The sequence below is a fragment of the Macaca nemestrina genome, chromosome 3 (genome assembly GCF_043159975.1).
Source record: "Macaca nemestrina isolate mMacNem1 chromosome 3, mMacNem.hap1, whole genome shotgun sequence".
Taxonomy (NCBI): Eukaryota; Metazoa; Chordata; class Mammalia; order Primates; family Cercopithecidae; genus Macaca; species Macaca nemestrina.
The window spans coordinates 121,542,469-121,567,525 of record NC_092127.1 but is presented as its reverse complement, the minus strand read 5'-3'; the positions used below and the strand labels follow the sequence as shown (position 1 = coordinate 121,567,525).

General features: G+C 34.4%; 1 long non-coding RNA gene across 2 annotated transcripts in view; it reads left to right on the top strand.

Moving 5' to 3' along the window:
* Positions 1–3,131: 3,131 nt before the first annotated feature.
* LOC139362386 (uncharacterized) overlaps positions 3,132–25,057 on the top strand; it is a 44,965-nt gene continuing 23,039 nt past the window's right edge. The window contains exons 1-2 of one of the 2 annotated variants that reach the window (XR_011621203.1): positions 3,132–3,239; positions 4,656–4,865. This is a non-coding gene — a long non-coding RNA (uncharacterized lncRNA). Of the gene's footprint in view, positions 3,240–4,650; positions 4,866–25,057 lie in introns of both variants that reach the window. The other variant, XR_011621204.1, reaches the window with a different exon arrangement.

The following is a 25,057-nucleotide window of genomic DNA, read 5'->3' as shown; positions in this document are numbered from 1 at the left end:
AAAGTAAAGTTCTTAGTTGCAGGCTCATTGTTTATTCCCCACATCTCCATTTAGCTGACATTCTAAATTGTATAGTTGTTTAGTGACTAATTCTGCTTTTTGTTTTATTGTTTTATGGAGTTAATTTGTACATTTGATCAGAGGTTTTATTTTTAATATTAAAATTTTAGTGTGTTAGTGGTCATGAAATCCTACATTTTAGGTTAATCAATGTGTGCTGTCATTAAGTTATGTCTTCACATTATGTAAACAAATATACATATGATGATTTTTATTAACAAAGTATATATTTAATTTGTCTTTTTTCCCCCAATTTGTGATCACCTATCCTGTGAACCATGTAGTTTGAGCTTTCATCCAGCAGATTATGTACCTCAACTTGTACTTCCCTCTTGTATCATAAGACAGTTTCAGGATTCCTTATTTGTATTTATCAGTTGTTTCATTGAAGGCATGGCAAAATAAATTTTGGGGTCTAGGCCATTCATTGACTAGACTGCTATCTGTAATTTATCAGGTTCCTTGGACCTGTCTGCCATCACGATATATGGCTAGGGAGACAACACCATAAAGGAAACAATTATTGAGAAGATAAATGGCCTGTGAGAGAGCTACAAGTCTCTAGAGTGTGTGAGGAAGGGCAGAAAGTTACCTTGGGCAAACATTTTGCTAGCATCCATGGGCCCAGGAACAGTGTATTTTCACTGATAGCTTCCCCACCTTTCAATTTCATTCTTGTTCTCTTAGTTAATACTCCATAGAAAGTGCCCCTGGCCCCACGCTGATTATTTCTTTGGCCTACTGCAGAAATTAGAATATATTTTGAATTTTAAAATGGCATTCATTGAGCAACAGTTTTATCTAGAAATTATCCAAGTCTCTCAGAGTTTTTTCTGAGTTTAGGACTTAATGGCAAAAAAAAATGGTGGCATATGTGAAATCTTTAAACAGATATAAAGGTAAATCACGATTTGTCATGTAGGCTTGGATAACTCAACCTTCAATCAAGAAAAAATAGACAGAACAAAAAGAAAGGAAAGAAAAAGGAAAAAAAGAAAGGAAGTAACTAACCCTACATCAAGTGAGAAAAATTTGTACTTTATATGTGATTTACTGAATTAAAAAAGACAAAAAAGACTTATGTAATATCCGCATAATAGTCCTAAGTGAGATCCAAGAGAATATTATCTCTGTAAAATAAGAGAAAAAGACAGGGATAATGTAGGTCATAATAACAATATATTTGACAACTAATAGGAAAAAAATAGGATGAAAACTAGCAAACTACATAAATACATACTTATATACATAAATGTAACAGAATTAACTGCACTCCAGAAAAAAAAATATTTGCCTCTGAAGAAATTAAATTATGAGTTGGAAGCCACTGTTAAAAAATATTCCTTAAATCAGAGGATGTAATATACATCAACAATCTAGAACAGTAGGAGATTCAACTAAATTATACTAATTCTAAAAGGATAAAGCACTGCCAATGAATCAGAAGAAATGTTGTAGTATAAAAAAAGGGAAATTCTGGGCTTGGAAACCATTAGGAAAATAATTAAGCTTGGAGATATGTGTTATAGTTCTTTTTGAGTGAAGGAGTTAATCAGATAAAAGCAGGTATAACCAGATTCATGGGCTATATTCTTTGGGCATTTGACATTTTCAGTGATGGTGAAGATTCCTACACAAGTGTAAACTAAAGAAAAAAAATACCCAAAGGGCCACATTTTCTAAGTGCCTACTCTGTACCAAGCTCTGGAGACACAGAAGTGAGAAGACAGTCAGGATCCTTCTTACAAGCTTTCAGAGCTATTGCAGACAAGGGGCAGGATGCTAAGAGAGCGACACAATAACATAACGAGTGCTAATGCTGATTGAGCACTTGCTCTGGACCAGCACTGTTCTGTATGTTCTCAGTATTTAATCTTCATTATGTATTTTACATATAAGGAGGCTGAAGTGCAGAGAGGTTAGGAGATTTCTGATTCATGGAGTTCTTAGGTGAGAGAGCTGATATTTGAACACAGCTTGTCTAGTTCCACCCTCCTGATTTTTTTCTACTCATCTTAGGGAGGAAGAAATTTTTAAATTCAAACCAGTAAGTGAGGCAGAGAGCAGAGCCGATGTAGGGAAACACAGGAAGCAAGAGTTTTCTAAGTAGAGAAATAATCTTTTTCACAGGCCCTGAAGTAGGAAAGAACTTGGGGAATTTGAAAGACCTATATGGTGAGACTAGAACTATGTGGGGCAAAAATTAATCAACAAATGTGCCTTCTACCACTCACCTTTAGTGTACTTCACTGGCTGTACACTGTAGGCCTTGCAAGGCCTCAAATATTGGTATGTCCAGAATTATTTTCTTATTTCTCTTTTCTTTCTACACATTTTTCCTTGAATTAAATGCTGCCCTGATTTAATTACCATAGATATGAAAATTACTTTTAAAATCTTTCTGATTATTCTAAGTAGCCTATTTATCTTTCCCCCATCATAGTTCTCTCTTTCTCCCCTCTCTCTCATTCATCTCTGATACTACCTACTATGTAAGTGAAAAACAAAAGCCACCCAATCTCCCAAGAAATAAATCAAAACCTCAATATTGATGATTCTTCATGACTTATCAGGCCCTCACATCATCAGTGGACAAATCATATAGAATCTACCTCCTAGACAGCTACCAAACCCATTTGGCATTCCCATAACTTCTGCCTGAGCCTACAGTATTGACACCCATTATTACTCATAGGATTATTTTCCATCAGAACTCTGTACTTTTTAGATTCTGATTTATAAGTTCTATATTAATCAGAGCTCTCCAGAGAGAGACAGAAACAAGAGATGAATAGATAGATAGACAGATGATAGACAGAAGATTTATTAGGGGAATTGACTCATCTGATTACAAAGGCTGAAAAGTTCCACAATAGGCCATCTGCAAGCTGGAGAAACTTGCGGTGAAACTGGTGGTGTAACTATTAAAGTCCAAAGGCATCAGAACCAACGGAGCCTACAGAATAACTCTCAGTATGAGGTCAGAGGCCTGAGAACCTGAGAGATTGCTAGTGCAAGTTCCAGAATTCGAAGTCTGGAGAACCTTGAGTTCTAATATCCAAGGGAAGAGAAAATGGTATCCCAGCTCCAGAAGACAGAGAGCAAACTATTTCACATTTCCTCTGCCTTTTTATTGTATCCAGGCACTCAGCTGATTGGATGACACCTGCTCCCATTGGGTGAGGGCAGATCTTCCTTACTCAGGCCACTGATACCCTCACAGGCATACTCAGAAATAATGCTTTATCAACTCTCTGGATATCCTGTAATCCAGTCTACCTGACACCTAAAATTTACTCTCACAAGTTCCTTCCTTTTGTCAGGAGCTGACAAACTCAGCTAGAGATAGCTGAGCTGCCAGGTGTCATAGTAGGCAAACAATATAACAAGGCAAAATGAAAGTAACAGTCAAGATTTCAATTATTGACTGTGATGTGATAGTACAGTCATGCACCACATAGTGACATTTTGGTAAATGACAGACCATGATGGTGGTCTTATAAGATTATAATAAACCTTAAAAATTCCTATCACCTAGTGACATTCTCGCTGTAGTAAAATTTTAGCACAACACATTACTCATGTTTGTGGTGATGCTGGTATAAACAAAACTACTGTGAATCATGTGAAAATATAGTACACACAATTATGATACCTGATAATGATAATAAATGACTATGTTATTGGCTTATGTATTTACTATACTATGATCTTAATTGTTATTTTTAGAGTTGTACTTCTACTTAGAAAAAAAAAAGAAGTCACAGTAAAACAGTCTCAGGCTGATCTTTCGCGGGCATTCCAGAAGAAGGCATTGTTATCATAGGAGATGATAGCTCCACATCAGTTACTGCACCTGATGTCCCTCCAGTGGGTCAAGATAGGGAGGGTGGAAGACAGTGATACTGTGATCCTGACACTGTGTAGGCCTCAGTTAATGCGTGTGTTTGTGTCTTCAGTTTTAACAAGAAAATTTAAAAGGTAAAAAACAAAACTAAATCTTTAAAGATAGAAAATTTGTGTCTTCAGTTTTAACAAAAAAGTTTAAAAGGGAAAAAGCAAAACTAAATCTTTAAAGATAGAAACAAATTATAGAATAAGAATGTAAGGAAAGATTACTTTTGTACTGCTGTACAATGTGTTTGTGTTTTAAGCTGTGTTATTACAAATGAATCAGAAAAGTTAAACAAATTTAAAAGTTTATGAAATAATGGTATAGTAAGCTAAGATTAATTTATTATTGAAGAAAGAATATTTTTAATAAGTAAAGTGAAGCCTAAGAATACAGTATTGATAAAGCCTATAGTAGTGTACAATAACATCTTAGGCCTCCAAATTCTTCACTCACTGACTCACCCGGAATAACCTCCAGTCCTGCAAGCTCCATTCATGGTGAGTGCTCTGTACCTGTGTACCATTTTTTATCTTTTATATTGTATTTTTACTGTACCTTTTCTATGTTCGAATACTTTTAAGTACACAAATACTATCGTGTTATAATTGCCTACAGTTATTCAGTACTTCCCAAGTAGCTAGGAGGCATGTGCCGCAGCACATGGCTAATTTTTATATGTTTATTTGTTTTTGCAGACCAGGTCTCACTATGTTACTTAAGCCGGTCCCGAACTCCTGGCTTCAAGTGATCCTCCCACCCCAATCTCCCAAAGTGCTGTGACTACAGGTGTGAGTCACTGCGCCAGGCCCAACCTGAAACCTTGACTGCAACTCACCTCAGAGACTTCAATATACTGGCTATGCCCCAAGTCAGGTGTGGAGAGGGCAGCTTTTCTCATCAGGCCTGGCAGGTAAGGCCTTTTTAATTGCCATTGGTTGAGTATCAAAAACCATCCATAGGTATGTACTTTAGCCAGGAACCAAACTCTTCAACGTTTGGATTTGTCTCACATTTTGATCTTCCTCGTACTATGCACTCCCTCAATTCTCCATGTGTTTATCTCTCATATCTTTACTTATTCTGCTTCTTCTGCCTTGCACACTCTCTCAGCTATTTTTGGTATATTTATCCCTTCCTTATACATCAAGTCTCCAGGAAACTTCTCCAGCCTACTAAGTTTTCTTTAGCATTTTGAGCGATTTCAGTCACCATCATCTTCGACTCTGGGTATCAGTAAAGATTTCTTTATTATTTGTGTCCTGAAACTCATGTTAGATTTATGTATTATTTAAACTTTCATGCTTTCTAAATTTTCTGTAATATATATCCCTACTTGAAAACAAAACTTACTAAAAAGTAGTATAGAGTTTCTCTAAAGGAAGATGGTCTGTGATAAAAAACAAAAACAAAAACAAAAACAAACAAACAAAAAAAAACCATATGTGTTCTATCCTCTGGTTAAACAAACGTGTAACACAAGGATTCATTTAGGAGCAATTAAAATCATTAGAAAATTGCTTCATAAACTGAGAAAATATCTACTATACTTTCAACTCTTAGGACTTGGCCAACATTTATAGTCTTTTTTGTTTGTTGGTTTGTTTGTTTTATGTGATGGGCATTTGCTTATTTGAAAACAGGTATCAGTACCTTCTCTCTTTTTTTGTTATTCTTAAAATGCGAATGGTTTTCAGGTTTTTTTCTCACTCCAAACATTATCACTTTGATGAGCTCTTATCTCTAAATGTTTTTATAAAGTGTAATCCTGTCATTGAACAAAATAAAATGGGTGTAATCTTAATTTAACAAACTGAGTTATATGAACTCTCTTAATCCTGTTACTGTAATTCTTATCTGGGTTTGTTACATAGTTCTATAAATTACATTTTAAATATCTCAAAAATCCACCTGTGTTAATAGCTTCTTTCCCTTTAAAACTAGAGATAAGTGAACTATTAAATGTGTGCATATTTGAAGATATAAACTAAAATGTTTCCTTTATCAAATTAAGCAAACATTTGGACACTAAACCTTTTTATCTCCTCTACATATATTTCCCTACTAATATTTACCTTTATCTCAGATATAATTTTGTGATTTTATCAGTAAAGCATATCTTCTACAGAGGATTAACTGACATCTATTGGTACCAGGCTCTACTAAATTGAACACAGACAGAAGGAAAAGAAAGGCATGTTCTGGGAGCTCAGAGTCTTTGTTACACATGTCTCGAAGGATACTAATACATCCCCAGTAGGTGTGATTATGCCATGAAATGTCTCTAATAAAAATTACTTTTTGAAATAACTATTTTTCACTTGCTCTTTTGGAAACATTATTCCAAAAGACTGTGTCTCTAATTTTACCATGGAATTCATTTGGAAACTTAATTTACTTTACAAAAATTGTTGTTAAATATATTTTGATGGAATCCAATAAAGAGAAATCAATACTATATGTATTTATACATATTCATATTTCAATACCATTCAGTCTCCTCTAGTCTATGAAATAGGGATCATGTGAAAATCAATTTAAGCATTTCCAAGGAAGATTTAATAACTTAACATGTCAAAAATGTTTTATTAAATTCAGCTATAGTTCATCTGTAACAAAATTACGCATGAAGATTGAAGTCTCTTAACTTGCAGAAGATTCGTCCAATCATTTGCAGAATGATTTAAGAAGAAACAGTGAGTCTCTGCTGATAGTGACATTTAGGCAATAAATATTTACTCAAGCAAGGATATGTAAATAATTTAATGAATAATTTAATTTTTGAGAAATAAACTTTGGGAATATTTCTAATGCACAAACATAATTACAGTAGGAAAAGTTGGTGACCATAAAAATGTCTCTGCATCAGGAGTCAGAGTTTCTAATACAATTGTAAAGGCTGTTCTGAAGGAGGTGGAGGCAAATCCCAGAACGCAAAGCCTGGATACATCACTTAATAGACGTGCTGCTTTTCCTCATATTTATAATGGGAATAATAATTGTACTAACCCAATTCATTCATTGAGAAGATGAAAAGAATTATCCCATCTAAAGTACCCAGTACAATGTTAGGCACATATGAATAACTCAACAAACAATGTCATTATTTGCTTTGTGAAACTGCATAAATCACAAAAATCTCTGCTCTTTTTCTTATTAATTTGAAATACTAGCATTTTGTACTCTCACAAAGATTTTGAAAATATTTTTAAGTAGTGAAACTACAAAATTTAAAAGTGCAACTGTTTTGAATGAATGTACTTTCTAGAATAGTTCCTAACATATAGAATTAATTAAGTAAATTTGTAATAAATGAAGTAGGGTTTGGACATTCTGAAGTTCCAAGCATGGCACCTCTCCATACTTCCAACCCTGAGGCACTCTCTGAAATCCTTATGCTCTGGAATACTATGAGAATAGCTACATCCCAGCCACAAATGTGTTCTGAGAAAAAAGGCACTGAAAAACCAAACAAAGCAGGAATTGAATCCTAAAGAAATGGGATGTTGAGGCTCAGAATTAGGCGGCACCCAGAAGTTCTCCAACAGTATCTATAATTGGACTTCAAAATCGGTTTATTCTTATAATGGGAGCAAGAATTTGACATCTGTTGAAATATAGCTTTTTAAAATACTGTTTACTATAGTGTTACAACAGTAAACAGCGTTTCAACACTGACTAGATGCAGCCGATTCTTTCTCCTTAAGAATTCTTAGAGCATTCAGAAATATTGTTTCTCAAACTCGTCCAAAATTGACGAATTTGGTAGTCAATAGCTTTGCCATTTCTTTCTTATGCTGGACATAATTTAAAGTGACTAAAAACATTCACATATATCATTGCATTAAAAACCCCTCTGGCCACTGCTGTCCCTTTGTCATCCAGAGCAATGTAGTTTTCTCTTGTTTTTCTTTTTTTTTTCTTTTTAATTCACTTCTCCAACCACCCACCACTTCCTCGCCTAAAAAAAAGTCTACTTTTTCTTAGATGTCTCAAGTAATAGTATAAAAGTTAAAAAAAAGTGATAATTTATTTTTATTCTTGTTACTATTTGATAGCAAGATTCTTGTTACTATTTGATTAGATTCTTACTATTATATATATATGACTGATGTAAAATCTTTTTCCTTAGAATATTATACCATTTTCTTAGGTTCAAATTGAGAACAAAATCTGATGAAATTATGCTTCAACTGAGATCACCTTTCTCTATCAGTGAATCTAGATTTGGAGAAGGATAATTGGATGAAATGCTAAGTAATTGCTAATGCCCAGCCTATCTGAGGCCTGAATTTGCTTCAGGAGCCCTCAATGGGCATTAAAAAAACATCATAACAACAATAAAATTTCATACCTTTTTTCCTTTACTAATTCTTACGCTAAAACAACTAAAAGCTTGGAACGGTATTTCCCATGTGTAATTTGCTTTTTAAAAAACACTTTTTTTGGTGGGGCGTGGTGGCTCACACCTGTAATCCTAGCACTTTGGGAGTCCGAGGAGGGCGGATTACCTGAGGTCAGGAGTACGAGACCAGACTGGCCAACATGGTGAAACCACATCTTTAAGAAAAATACAAAAATTAGCCAGGCATGGTGCGTGCCTGTAATCCCAGCTACTCAGGAGGCTGAGGCAGAAGAATTACTTGAGCCCTGGGGGACGGAGGTTGCAGTGAGCTGAGGTTGTGTCTCTGCACTCCAGCCTGGCCAGTAGAACGAGACTCAAAAACAAACAAACCACCGAAAAAAAAAACCTTTTTTCTCTTTCTTCACATTCTAGTATTATACTTCAGGAACAACGTATGCATAATTATTTATGTAAATTGGAATTTCCTTATTGCCTTCTTGCAAATAATTTGGAATTTGGCAAATAACTTTTTACAACAGATGCTATGAGAGATGCAAGTAATTTTCCATCCTTAACATCAGATATGAATACGTAACCCAAAATCTAGTACCGGATGTTAACATAATTGTTGACAACATAGTTTTTGTTTGTTTTTTTTTCTTTAATTTGATTATACTTCTACTCAAAATAATGAGAAGAGGTTGATTGAAATCTGATAAATTATAGGCAGAAGCAAAGGTCACTTATTTATTATTTCTTCATGTCAGATTTCCTGGCCTAAGTCACAGAGTTACTCCAAAAAACAAACAAACAAACAAACAAACAAAAAAACTGATTTAAATTATTTTCACTATTTTTTTTCTCAGAAATGCCTGTGTACGTTTAAAATGTCCAAAAATGCTTGTTCATTAGATTTACATGTATTTTAATCCAAATTTCAATGCTATAATTTTTATAGACTGAAAAATCAGGAACAACATAGCAAGACTTCCAAATAAACCTATTTTTGTAATAAAAGAATAAAGCTGTGTATGTAATCTCAAATGTGGACTCTAAATTTAGCCCTGGAAATTATATATTGTATGACAACGAACAAGATTGGGCCTTTCCTGCTCCAATTTGTCATTTGTAGTATCGATTGGTTGGACCAACTACTACTTATGTTCCTTTGAACAAATTCTATGTTTGAAAGAAGTCTTATAGAAGTAGGCATTTTAAAAAGTGGCATTTAGAATTAAATAGACTACCTTAGAACTATCACTGCTTTGCTATTAATTCAGGTGTTATAGAGTTTAATGATAATTTATTGTCATTATTCTAAGTCACCTCAAGCTATGTCTTTGTGTAATATATTTCTCTGAATTTCCCATTTGAATAAACTTCCATAGAGTGCATTTAAGTAAGTTAGTGGAAATTAAGTTTTTTTCCCAAACACTTAGAAATTTATAATTGTCTAAGTCTTGAGCTTCTCATAAAATTTATTTAAAAAATCACATTTGTTTAACTTTTAAACTGTAACTTCATAAAAGTAGAGAAACTTCATAGCTCTAACTTAGCTTTTGCTTCACTAACATATTTTTATAAAGTTGAATTTTATAAATCATAAAGAGAGACCTAAAAATTATTTATATATATATATATATATATATATTTAAGAGGTAGTCTCACTCTGTCACCCAGTCTGGAGTGCAGTGGCCGGATCTTGGCTCACTGCAAGCTCCGCCTACCGGGTTCACGCCATTCTCCTGCCTCAGCCTGGGTAGTAGCTGGGACCGCAGGAGCCCGCCACCACGACTGGCTAATTTAAAATTATCCTATCATTTTTTAAAAAACAAAGAATGATAATCCAGTTTTAGCTGATGACCAAAGTAAGGTTTCATTTTAAAATTTTATCTAAATCAGAGAATATGAAAAATGGAGAACACTAGGAGTTACTTTATGATTCTAAACTTGACATTTACATAAGATTAAACAGAATTTAAATTATTCTTTAAATAGAGATAATGGGCCGGGTGTGGTGACTCATGCCTGTAATCCCAGAACTTTGGGAGGCCGAGGTGGGCGGATCATGAGGTCAAGAGATGGAGACCATCCTGGCCAACGTGGTGAAACCCAGTCTCCAAAAATACAAAAATTAACTGAGTGTGGTGGCACGCATTTGTAGTCCCAGCTACTTGGGAGGCTCAGGCAGGAGAATCGCTTGAACCTAGGAGGCGGAGGTTGCAGTAAGCCAAGATCACAGCACTGCACTCCAGCCTGGTGAGAGAGCAAGACTCGATCTTAAATAAATAAATAAAGGTGATGTTGTTCTCATATTTAATCATTTTTAAAAATATTGATCTCAGTTAAGGAAAAAAAATCTTATATATTCTTTGAAAGGCAAGAAATATGGAAGGAGGAAAAGAAATCGGTTTTGCAGGTTTTGACAATAGACGTGAAAACATATGAAAAAAGAGAATGTCTTGCCTACAGAACATTTCTGCAAGTCGGATAACAACTATTTAAATCCTAATGTTAAGCCACGTAAAAGCATTTCGAAGATGACTACCTGATTCAGGAATGACATTTTCTTTTTTTTTTTTTTTTTTTTGAGACGGAGTCTCGCTCTGTCGCCCAGGCTGGAGTGCAGTGGCGCGATCTCGGCTCACTGCAAGCTCCGCCTCCCGGGTTTACGCCATTCTCCTGCCTCAGCCTCCCGAGTAGCTGGGACTACAGGCACCCGCCACCTCGCCCGGCTAATTTTTTTGTATTTTTAGTAGAGACCGGGTTTCATTGTGTTAGCCAGGATGGTCTCGATCTCCTGACCTCGTGATCCGCCCGTCTCCGCCTCCCAAAGTGCTGGGATTACAGGCTTGAGCCACCGCGCCCGGCCAGGAATGACATTTTCTAAGTCAAACTTGTAAACTGGAGTGCTTAACTGCCCCATTTCATTTTCTTAACTACTTTCTCACCCTATGTATGATAAATTAATCTACAATGGGCTCTCTTTAAAAATGAATATTAAATAGAAAGGAATTAAACTAAGTTTTATGCAAAAATACTACACAAGTAAAGATTGAATGTCCCATATCAAGATGGAAAATAAACAACCAAAAAAATTCATTCTGAAAAACCTTGTATGGATTATTATTTTCCTGTGCTATCAGAGAAATTATATAACTTGGAATACTTAGTTAAAAACACACAAGTAATAGTTATAATAAATAGCGGAAGAGATGATTGAGTAGGGGAAATATGGAGAAGATTGCTGTCTTAGGCCTTGAAGCAAGCAGTGAGAGAAGATTTCTATGTAAATGATTTATTAAGACACTTCCAGAAAAACATGCTTAATAGCCCAAGGAAGTCCCCTGAGGAGAAAAACAGGTGTAGACATAGAAACAAACAAACAAACAATACATACAATGGTTAGAGGAGGAAGGCAGAGAACCAGGGGATGGAATGCAAGAACATATGAAGGTAGAACAAACAACATCCACTAAAATTGCCTTGGTGTGTGTTCCCACAAAAATCGACTCTGAGTCAAGTTCTCAAGTGCAAAGAGTTAATTTGAATGATGATCCCAGAAAAGGCTCTTTGGAGAGTGAGGAAGTGAAACAGGGAAAAGAAGAAAGGAAACAAACGATATTTGATCTACTTGATCGAGCAAGCTTCCTGGATACTTGAAACTTCATCCTGCTGCAAGCCAGATGTCTTCTCCACTTACTTCTCCACATTTAAGGAAGTAAAAAAATAACTGTCTTAAACTCTTCCAGAGAATAGAAAAAAACACTATTAATGTAGCCAGCATAACCAAGCAGAATATAATGCTATATTCTATTTATATGATATTCGAAGACAGTAAAAAAGTCACTATGGTGTTAGAAGTTAAATGGTTAACTTTGAGAGGAGAGAGGATATTGGGATTGTGCAGAGGCTGGGGCATTTGACTATGGTATCAATAAGATGAGTGTGTTCACTTTGTGATTATTCACTGAGCTATCTAGTTATAATTAGTATACATTCCCGCTGTATACTTTTTAAAAATATTAAAAATAAGTAATGTCCTGAGTGACCCAATTGTAAATCCAACTACAGATTTCTGAACACTGCTGCTGGGACCTTTGGTCAATTATATTTTCTGTAATTGGAGTCTCCTAGCTCTCCTACTGATGGTGTTACCATTTGATTTGCCTGAAGAAATTTCTTTAGAAGACTGTAAACCCAACTAATTTGAATTGCCTGTTCTCTAATATTGATGCATGCTTTTTGACCTGGAATCTTTTTTATCGTAACCTTGGGGATTCACTATACTTAATATCTGAGTTGTAGTCTCAGTTTTCTGTATTCTGTGTCTTAGTATGTATTGAAATATTCCCTTAATTGATAGAGCACAACTTCAAGAAGCTTCATAAAAAGGGTGTATGCAAATACATTTTTGACATCTTGCAAGTGTTAAAATGTCTTTATTTTTCTCACACTTTGTAAATATCTGATTGTTTATAACATTTTGTGTGATTTTAATTGCATTTCCTTTTTGGTTAAATTTTCAATTGAGTAAAACAGTTAAATATACAAATTCTAAATTTAAAATTTAATAAATTTTACCAATGTAAATGTTTTCATAAACTCAGTCAATATACAGAATATTTTAGTCGGTCTAGGACATCCCCTATAGCCCACTTCCAGTCAATGTCCACTCCACATGACCTGTATTCTGATTGCTATCACTATAAAATTGTTCATAACATTTTTGAACTTATATAAGCGGAATCACACAATATGTAACACTTGGTATTGGCTTTGCTTTGCTCAGTATAATGTACCGAAGATTCATTCACATCATACTAAATAATATTTCATCCTTGGTAATACCACAACTTATTTATTTATTTTATGCCTACTTGAAAAGAGGGCTCAGAGGAGCCTGCCTAAGTTTTATCAAAGAGACTTTGTCAGTATGCCCTTAGATTTTCATTTATTTGAATATTCTTGTTCATGTACTTGAAATAGATTACCTCCACCCCGTTATTTGATATATCACCTTGCTCTTATTTAAACATAATTTCTTTCTGTGGCGTCTTTCATTAGCTTCATCAGAAATAGTGAGATATCTTTAGTCTTGTCTTCCCAAAACAACTTTTGCCAATCCCATTGCATGCCAATATGTAGATTAATATTCTCCTGCAATAGACTCTAGCTAAGGAATAGGATTATGTCATATTCAACATTTACTCCCCACGTCATAACAATAAGCTCTGAAAGGTTTGTCAAATTGTACTTTCTTGATCTACTGCAATTGGATAACCCTCAAAAATCATTCGGAATTTTGGATATCACCCAGATCTGTGAAACTTTTCAGTATCAGCCATGATTATTTTTATATTTGTAAGCACTCTCTGAATATAAATTAATGTTTTGGGCCAAAAATCAAAAGAAAAAGAAGGTCAATTACTATTTGAAGGATAATGAATTTTGATTGTCAGAGATAATCACAGACATGATGACATGTCTATTGCCATTTATCTATCATCCTTTATTTTACACTTGATTTAATTTTATAAATATAGTTCACTTTCATTGACATTTTGAAATAATATTTTTAAGAGTTTTGAATGTGAACAGATACAATCTAATGTAAGAAATACCACACATTATATATTATTACTCTAGGTCCTCTATATTTCATGTATGTCATCTATGAAATACAATTGTATTCTTTGTTTATTATGAATTATTATTATATACTTAATAAATTTCTAATTATATTGAATTTACCTATATATTTGAGAATAATTTGTTGGTTCCATAGGATTTTGGACTTCACTACTTCTGAAATGGGCTAGTTGCTAAAATCAAGAGATAATGATACTGAAGGAAAATGTCACAGGAGATAGAAAGCAATGACTTCCCTTACCCTTAAATGGTTTAAGGAAAACAGCGTTTCTCTGTTTTGTGGCTAGAATTTCTCTAAACATGCCAAGTTTACTAAAGCTGTATACCTTGCTCATAAATCAGAAAGTATATCTTAGAGAAAAAACAATTTTTATCGGATCCAGCTACAGCAGATAAAAAATAATAATAACAATAGAGCTAGTAACAGAGTAACGGACAGAAGACTAAAGGAAATGGGGGAGGTAATGCCACATAAACTTGAAAGAAAAGAGAAAAAGTGAAGTAGCCTGAACAAAATAAAATAGAACATTGGTTGAAGAAGGATACTTTAGACAACAAATAGAAATCCAAAGGTACATAAATGTAGAAATAGGAAATAATCAAGAATTTTATACTTACAATTTGTTTTCATTGCAAGTAAGAGAAATCCAACTGACTCAAGAATACCGTGGGGTAGAGGAGGCAAGGGATATTGTTGCCTTATATAACTGAAACCTGTGTAACCTAAAGTATGTTGGATCCAAATGTTTAAGTACACTATCAAAACTCTGTTTTCATCTCTCTTTGCATTCATTCTTAGTCATGCTTATCTCAGGCTATGAAACATATGAATATATGAATATATGAAATACCATAAGGTATTCAAGACTAATATACAACCAGCTTAACACATTTTTAGAAAGTGAATATATCTTTCCTAGAAGGGCTACAAGCTTTTCCAGATTCTTTTCACTGGCCAACTGTATGTCACAAACTCAACCCAAGGCAATCACAGTGGTTATGACAATGGATTGCATTGACTGAACAAGCTAAAGTGGGAAGCCAGCTGTAGAGACCGTCATCTTCACCTGAAGTTCATGAACTAAGAGTGGATAAGGACAGGAAAATCTGGTACTGGAATCTGAGAATAGGGGAGTTAATTTTGATCAGTCACCAACAGGTAAGACACATAATATATACAGGTAGGAGGTGGTTTAGACAGTGACATACTAGGCTACAAGACAAAAGCAAAAAGGAAACAATGTGGATAATGTAAGACAAGTGAAGAAAGAAAGTAAATATAAGGTGAACATAAAAAAGGATATAAAAACTGATTACAAGCAGATTTGTATATAATTGTTATATGATGGAAAACTGTATACACACACTAATAATTTACTAATGGTTTGCATATATGTGTGTGTATATGCATGTATAGCTACATATATACATGGTAGTGCATGTGTGTGTAGATATAGTAAATTTACCATACAAATTAGTGTTTGGGAGCAGTTATAGGAAATCTGAAATACCGTGTGCATTCCTCAATTTCCTTTTTCTTATCCAGTTAATTAGTGCCATGAGATGAAGCAGTAAACAAAACAGATGGTAACTTAGTCTTCCTTCCCAAATATGCAGTTGTCTTGCTGAGTGAAAGGGGACACACTTGTATTTCAGGTAGGCACATCTTACAAACATGCATTGATATAGCTAAATTTTTGTCTTTGACCTTAGCTAATTCTAAACTTAAAAGTAGAGGTGCTAGCAAATATAATGGAATTGTGCATGGCTGCATAAGGATGCTGGTTTATTGTACATAAAACACTGCAAACCTTTTTGAAGTGGATGAGGGCTAAAGGTTGAGTGGTTGTAATGAAGCAAAATTGCAGGTTCCCGAGGGCAGGGTGGAAAAGCAAATGAATTGTGTTTTCAGTTCTTTAGAAATTACTTTGGCAATTAAGAGGTGTTCATATGTGTGGTTTGACTGCAGTCAGAGCACCCAGTGGAATACCCAGACATTTCTTAATGTATGTTGGCCATTATTTCAGCAATTATAAAAGGGATATAAATGCTAACATGCACATTTCCAGTAATATGGCTTTCAGTCCCTATACCATCATTGTGGAAATGTATTATGTGGCTTTTCTAAACGCAGCTTGCTCTGCAAGGTCAATGCAACCAGCAATTCATTCCTTGCAGGGTAACCATTTTATTAGGTAGCGTGGAAGTTGGAGCTCCCTATTTCATTAAATGGCAATTAAGTAATTTAAAAAATAATACTAAGCCTCTTAATCAGCTTGTTTTGCCTTGTGTACCACAAGGGACTTTGACATTCTCTAACAATTAATATAAAAAGTGCTTCACAAATACAACCAATGCTTTTAAACTTTGAATTTTCCTGCCAAACCAGAGGTTTAAAAACATTTCTCTTATGAAAATGGTGTCTTTTAAAATGTGTTCTTCCTCAATAAGAGAGTTGCTTTTAATGAGGTAATGAGGTAATGATCCACTGTTAGATATATTTTATTTTACAGTAGTTTAGGCAAAAGGCAGTCCCATCCTAGATGAATAGTTATGAGTGCAAGGAAATAAAAAGTCCTTATAAATACTCATTAAATAATTCTGTTGTTTTACCCTAAATATAGAAATTGTTAAACCTTTCCTAGAGAAAATTGTACCTTAGATAACTTCTTATCTGTGGCTGCATAACAAATCATCCCATAGCTTAGTGTCAGAAACAACAATAATTTATTCTTCTCACAAATATTCAATATCAGCAGAGATCAAAAATGACAATTGTCTCTTGTCTAAAAAGTGTCAGTCACTGTGGCTAAACTAGAGGCTGGAAGAATCACTTCCAAAGTGGCTCCTTGATGTGGCTGGCAAGTTGGGGCTGGCTCTCAGCTGGGAGCTTAGCAGGTGTTGTGGGCCTGGCTCCTTCCCATGACTTGGCTTATCCAGAAAGTGTTTATTGGCCAGATTCCAAGAGCAAGCATCTCCTGATAATCAAGTGGAAGCTGTATTGCCTTTTCTGACTTAAATGTGGAAATGACATAGCATCACTTTTTTCAAAGTCACAACCCCTCCCAGATTCAATAGGAGGAAAGCTAGACCCTACCTGTCAATGAGAAAAGTGTTTAAGTCATGTTGATAGAAGAACATGTGGGATAGGAGATATTGTGAACATTATTGGAATATAAAATCTGTCTGAATAATTATAAGAAAATAGAAATATATTCACAATGTTTTAACCACAATGTTAAAATAAGAAATGCATTCCATTTACTCAGAGTAACAAGAAAAATTCTTTTTAAATTCTTTAATTTGTTTTTCTTTAGCCTAATCTACCAAATATTTAGTAGGGTATAGTAGAAAGAGAACATGTTTTGTAGTCCAATAATTTAATCTAAATCTATGATGACTAGCTTGAAGGTTCTAAGAAAGCCATGTAAGCTCTCTAAGTAATTTACTATTCATCATTATAATTAGGTATATTGACAACTACTTTGCAGGGACATTTACAATGAAGAGTAAATGATGTGACAATATAAAGAACTCTGCACATAAAAATTATTAATTTTTGTCTAAAGCAAATATGTTTAATGGCACTGTGTAGTTATCAAATGAGAAGAAGACAATTTTTTATGCAATTAAGTAATGCCACAAATGACCCCAGTATATCTTAATAACTTTTATATTATACAGCAGAGATGCCTACAGGTTGATTCATATTGGGTTAGTGTCTTAGTCTATTTGGACTACTATAACACAATACCACAAAGTAGGTAGCTTATGAAAAACAGAAATTTATTTCTCATAATTCTAGAGGTTGGGAAGTCTAAGACCAAAGTACCAGCAGGTTTGGTGTCTGGCGAGCACTGCACCTGCTTCTTGGTTCGTAAATAGCCACCTTTTCTCTGTGTTCTCACATGATGAAAGGAAAGCACCCTGGTCTCTTCAGCCCCTCATATGAAAACAAATTTCATTAATGAGGTCCCCACCCTCAGGACCTCCTAAAGGCCCACCTTGTAATACCACCTCATTGAGGATTAGGTTTCAACATAGGAATTTTGGGGGCACACAGACATTCAGAAGATAATTGTTAATTTCAATCTGCTTTACTTCTGGTTTCCTATATCCTGATTCACCAAGTATCTATCTCATATTGTCAGAAGATAAAATATATTTTATCTAAATATTTCTGATTTTCTAAGAAAGGAAAAAGAAAAAAAAACACCTATCACACAAATGGTTTAAAATACTTTTGCTTGCATAATTACTGTTCATTCACAATTACAATGGATCTGGACAGGTCAAAAATCCTGAATGAAAAATTGAGTAGCTCATTGTAGTCACTTTCAGTTTATCTGCCAATCATCTATGAAAGAGTCCAGAAACATATCATTATCTAACGATATATACAGTATTCAAAAGTTGGTAATATTCAATAATTAAAATGCCCAAATCCATCTGTTATTTACTATGGTAATACACAACATACGAAATTATTAAGAAATCTTGTTTTTGATGATAAGTCAATCTTTCCATGTTCCTCATCCCCCACTAACACACAGAAAGACACATTGAGATTCAAAACAGCAAAAAGTCAAATACAAAAGTAATTTTTATTTCTGTGACCTCCCTATATTTACTAGAAGTACCATTTCCTGTGTACGTTTAATATATTATTAACTCCCTTCTTCTGGTTTCAAAGCAGAAAAGAAATCTTCAGGTTTATAAAATTAAATATTCTATAAAACATTATATTAGATTATATAATTATAAGTTAATATAACTTTGATTTTCTCTTGAAGTTTGATTGGAGAAATCATACACTATTTAAAACTATGTAAGAACAAAATGCTTTTCCTTCTACTGCTATGAATTCCAAACATTATTTTATTTTTTCTTTTGTAAGATAAATTCATTTAACTATCCTTTTGGCAGTTCCAATCTTAATCTAAATGAAAAAAAATAAGACAATTGAAATAGATTATTGTTATTGAAACATATTATAGAAGAAGTGGCAATTAGAAAAAAATACACTAATACTAATAGTTATTTTCTGGGTATGAAGGTATTATTTTTCCTATACTTGCTGAAATGCTGAAAATAGATGCAATAATTTCACATGTCTGACTTTTTAATGAGTTTGAAAAAGGAAAAATCAATCTAAAATTTTACTTTAATTTTTAATAATTTTATTTAACAATAAAATATAAAAATGGTTCAGTTTAATAAAATATAAAAATAAAATATAAAAATGTTCTACATAACAAACTTCTGATAACCACAGCTACCTGATAAAAGTTCAAAAAAAACTATTTAAAAAGCCACGATGATGTCAGAATGCCATTATGCCATAATATAGATATTAGAAGTCATTTGTCCATATTCTCCTTCCTCCTCTCTTTTGGTATATGATGAACTCCCCAACTCCTTCAAGTTAATTTCTTTCAGTTGAGCCAGTGATATACAAGGGAAAAAGTAGCGTGTCATTTTTAGGTAGAAGCCTTTGAGAGAAAGTACATGATAATATACTCTTATTCCTGCCACGGAGACATCAGTTCCTGATTAACTTGAACAGAGACGGTCATGACACCTCACCAACTCCCAATTTTCATGTATCAAAGAAAGAAATAATGCATTGCTTTTAATCATTGAGATTTGTGATTGATACAAATTCCACCATACCAATCACGTAGCCCACTGGGGTGTAAATTTAGGTCATATCCCTGACAAGTGTAACTTTGCCAGAATTTCCTTTCTTTGTGCCCATGGTGGACATGTGAATTCCTTGTCACAGTCTCAGTCTAAACCTATATATAACTATGAATCTCCCCATCAGCTTTCAACATTGCTGTCATCAATGTTAGCTTACCACATGAAATAAATTTAGTCTGGACCTGATATTTCCTTTAAACCTCAATTTAATTAGATGTTATACAAAGTAAAATTTTGATTTATTTATTTCAATTTTCGTCACATTAAAAAATACAGATTGGAAGCTGGAAAAATGAAATTGATAGTTGGCAGCAGAAGAAAGGAACCATATCAATTTAGACACAATATTTTATAAATATTACTTTGTTAAAGAAAACCTAAACTTTACGATACTACAGTGTAATAATTAGTGTTCATTAGTGTGATTCTGCTTCTTAAAGTAAAACTTCTATTCACATAGAATCATAGCCACAAATTGTTAAATACTTACTTTATGCAAGGTGTTTAGCAGGCATTGCTTCTATTGTTCTCAACAACTCTGCTAGGTAAGGGTAATTAAACTTCATATATATGTGTGTGTGGGGGGGTGTATTTAAATAAATACATTTTTTCTTCCCCCAGCCCTAACTCCTTTCTGAGGCATGGCATTTCACCACTAGTTTCCAAGGACTCTGGTCTAAAATCAGCCAAGATAATAGGAAAGATTCTTCGATATCACAGAAAAATTGAAGACTCTTTAAAGAGTCTTTATAATGCAACTCTTTACAAATCATAATAGAAATTTGAAGTAATATGTATTGCTTCAATGCAATAAAAATAAACAGGACTTGTTTTTCTGTGGAGCTAAACCAAAAGAGATTTTCCTGCATCTGTTGCTCCTGTACCCCAGGTTCCTTGAAGAAAACATTAGATTAAATCTGTTGTCTGAAAACTTGAACCAGAAGCCAAGATGAAGAAAGGGATTCCTGTGGAAAGAAAAGAAGTCCAAAAACCCAGTTCAGGTCAGTGAGAGAATAAGAGAAGAACTCCATAGGCAACCCAGTGACGGAGGTGTGTCCAGCATGAGGGTCTAGTTGAAGGGGAAAGTACAGAAGTATCCTGAAATGCTGGCATGGAAACACAAACTCAGAAACATCTCATTTTAGAATCCTCAATTTTTTGTTTAATTATAACACACTCTCTCTCTACACTTGATATATCTTATTATATTTAATTTAAGAAAAAATATATTACTCATTTTAACTGGTTTATACATAACCAGACTTCAGCCACAAAAAAACAAAAGTGTCTTAGCCAGAATTTTTATAGTAAATATTCTAAAATATTTTCCCATGAAAATGCATGTTACTGAAAATTAAATGCAGTTTTAGTTGCAGGACACAGTTTGACTCAATCAAGAAAGCCTTCGTCCTGGGCCCAGGTTTTACAAATTCCAATGTGATTTACTACAAAAGCCTTTATGGAACTTCTGGTACTTCTGTCCCTCAACATCTGTCTCAACACTGACACTTGTAGCCTCCATCCTAGACATTCACTTTCGTGATTAGCAAGGTTCAAGCCTCAGGGAAAGGCTTGTTTTCTTCAACTTCCCTAAAAGCAACTGAATGAGTGTAAGTCTGAGTGCAGTGCCACTGCTGGTGCTGGAGACAGCACTGCTTTGAAGTGTAGGGAGGACTTAAGCAGCACAAGCACTTATTTATAGGAAATTCTTTATCAAATCATTTTTTTTTCAGATAGGTGTTAGTGCAATGGATTTTTGCACAGGAAAGAATCCTTTGTCGGTGGTGCTGCGTCCATTTTCTTGCTTCTCTTTTTTGTTCCAGTTTGTCCTAAGAGAAGTAATCATGAATTCATACCACACTGACATTAGATGAAAATAGCAGCTAAGAAACATGTTCTAATAAATAATTAATGTTTATTTTAAATTTTTATAATAGAACGCTAGATATAACATATAGAATGCACTACATGTATTTTTTAGTTTATGAAGTACCATTTAGTGGCAGATTAACCCAATAATTTTGTTTTTATAAAAATAATACATTTTGGTTTAGTTTTTTTTGTTTTATAAATAAGAATTTTCTGATTTATTTAAGTTCAACTGTTTTGATATTAATTATAATTTATATAAATTTGGGTATCTCAGAAATGTTTAACATTTTAGAAAAGAAATAAATTGCTTTAGAAATGTATGAAAAATGATTTTGGTAGTTAATTTTACACTGCATTAGTGATCATTAGATATTTAAATTTTATGTAATCTGAACACAATGTTTTTTTGTTTTTTACTTTATTTAGATTGTTATTCAGAGCGAGTATAAGTTAGAATAATATAAGGAATGAAAGATAGAAATTTACTTTATTTTTACAAACTGCAAAACTAAAAAAGGAAACTTTGAAACACAGTGTGCTTACGTTTTATTTATTTATTTTTTTATTATACTTCATGTTCTAGGGTACATGTGCACAACGTGCAGGTTTGTTACATATGTATACATGTGCCATGTTGGTGTACTGCATGCATTAACTCATCATTTACATTAGGTATATCTCCTAATGCTATCCCTCCTCCCTCCTCCCACCCCACAACAGGCCCTGGTGTGTGATGCTCCCTTTCCTATGTCCAAGTGTTCTCATTGTTCAATTCTCACCTACGAATGAGAACATATGGTGTTTGGTTTTGTGTTCTTGTGATAGTTTGCTGAGAATAATGGTTTCCACCTGCATCCAGGTCCCTACAAAGGACATGAAATCATCCTTTTTTATGGCTGCATAGTATTCCATAGTACATATGTGCCACATTTTCTTAATCCAGTCTGTCATTGATGGACATTTGGGTTGGTTCCAAGTCTTTGCTATTGTGAATAGTGCCACAATAAACATACGTGTGCATGTGTCTTGATAGCAGCATGATTTATAATCCTTTGGGTATATACCCAGTAATGGGATGGCTGTGTCAAATGGTATTTCTGCTTCCAGATCCTTGAGGAATCGCCACACTGTCTTCCACAGTGGTTGAACTAGTTTACAGTCCCACCAACAGAGTGAAAGTGTTCCTATTTCTCCACATCCTCTCCAGCACCTGTTGTTTCCTGACTTTTTAATGATTGCCATTCTGACTGGTGTGAGATGGTATCTCATTGTGGTTTTGATTTGCATTTCTCTGATGGCGAGTGATGATGAGCATTTTTTCATGTGTCTGTTGGCTGCATAAATGTCTTCTTTCCAGAAGTGTCTGTTCATATCCTTTGCCCACTTTTTGATGGAGTTGTTTGGTTTTTCTTGTAAATTTGTTTGAGTTCTTTGTAGGTTCTGGATATTAGCCCTTTGTCAGATGAGTAGATTGCAAAAATTTACTCCCATTCTGTAGGTTGCTTGTTCATTCTGATGGTAGTTTCCTTCGCTGTGAAGAAGCTCTTTAGTTCAATTAGATCCCATTTGTCAATTTTGGCTTTTGTTGCCATTGCTTTTAGTGTTTTAGTCATGAAGTCTTTGCACATTCCTATGTCCTGAATGGTATTGCCTAGGTTTTCTTCTAGGGTGTTTATGGTTTTAGGTCTAACATTTAAGTCTCTAATCCATCTTGAATTAATTTTTATATAAGGTGTAAGGAAGGGATCCAGTTTCAGCTTTCTACATATGGCTAGCCAGTTTTCCCAGCAGCATTTCTTAAATAGGGAATCCTTTCCCTATTTCTTGTTTTTCTGAGGTATGTCAAAGATCAGATGGTTGTAGATGTGTGGTATTATTTCTGAGGGCTCTGTTCTGTTCCATTGGTCTATATCTCTGTTTTGGTACCAGTAACATGCTGTTTGGTACCAGTAACATGTTTGGTACCAGTAACATACAAGGCTATAACTGTAGCCTTGTAGTATAGTTTGAAGTCAGGTAGTGTGATGTCTCCAGCTTTGTTCTTTTTGCTTAGGATTTTCTTGGCAATGCGGGCTCTTTTTTGGTTCCATATGAATTTTAAAGTAGTTTTTCCTGATTGTGTGAAGAAAGTCATTGGTACCTTAATGGGGATGGCATTGAATCTATAAATTACCTTGGGCAGTATGGCCATTTTCATGATATTGATTCTTCGTATCCATGAGCATGGAATGTTCTTCCATTGTTTTTGTCCTCTTTTATTTCACTGAGCAGTGGTTTGTAGTTCTCCTTGAAGAGGTCCTTCACATCCCTTGTAAGTTGGTTTCCTAGGTATTTTGTTCTCTTTGAAGCAATTGTGAATGGAAGTTCATTCATGATTTGGCTCTCTGGTTGTCTGTTATTGTTGTATAAGAATGCTTGTGATTCTTGGATGTTAATTTTGTATCCTGAGACTTTGCTGAAGTTGCTTATCAGCTTAAGGAGATTTGGGGTTGAGATGATGGGGTTTTCTAAATATACAATCATGTCATCTACAAACGGGGACAATGTGACTTCCTCTTTACCTAACTGAATACCTTTATTTCTTTCTCCCACCTGATTGCCCTGGGCAGATGTTCCAACAATATGTTGAATAGGAGTGGTGAGAGAGGGCATCCCTGTCTTGTGCCAGTTTTCAAGGGGAATGCTTCCAGTTTTTGCCCATTCAGTATGATATTGACTGTGGGTTGGTGATAAATAGCTTTTATTATTTTGAGATACATTTCATCAATACCTAATTTATTGAGAGTTTTTAGCATGAAGGGCTTTTGAATTTTGTCAAAGGACTCTTCTGCATCTATTGAGATAATCATGTGGCTTTTGTCTTTGGTTCTGTTTATATGCTGGATTACATTTATCGATTTGCGAATGTTGAACCAGCCTTGCATCCCAGAGATGAAGCCCACTTGATTATGGTGGATAAGCTTTTGATATGCTGCTGGATTTTGTTTGCCAGTATTTTATTGAGGATTTTTGCATCAATGCTCATCAGGGATATTGGTCTAAAATTCTCTTTTTTTGTTGTGTCTCTGACGGGCTGGGTATCAGGATGATGCTGGCCTCATAAAATGAGTTAGGGAGGATTCCCTCTTTTTCTATGGATTGGAACAGTTTCAGAAGGAATGGTACCAGCTCCTCCTTGTACCTCTGGTAGAATTCAGCTGTAAATCCATCTGGTCCTGGACTTTTTTTGGTTGGTAGGCTATTAATTATGGTCTCAATTTCAGAACCTATTATTAGTCTGTTCAGGCATTCAACTTCTTCCTGATTTATTCTTGGGAGAGTGTATGTGTCCAGGAATTTATCCATTTCTTCTATGTTTTCTAGTTTATTTGCATAGAGGTGTTTATAGTATTCTCTGATGGTAGTTTGTATTTCTGTGGGGTTGGTGGTAATACCCCCTTTATCATTTTTTATTGCATCTATTTGATTCTTCTGTCTTTTCTTATTTCTTTTTCTTGCTAGCTGTCTATCAATTTTGTTGATCTTTTCAAAGA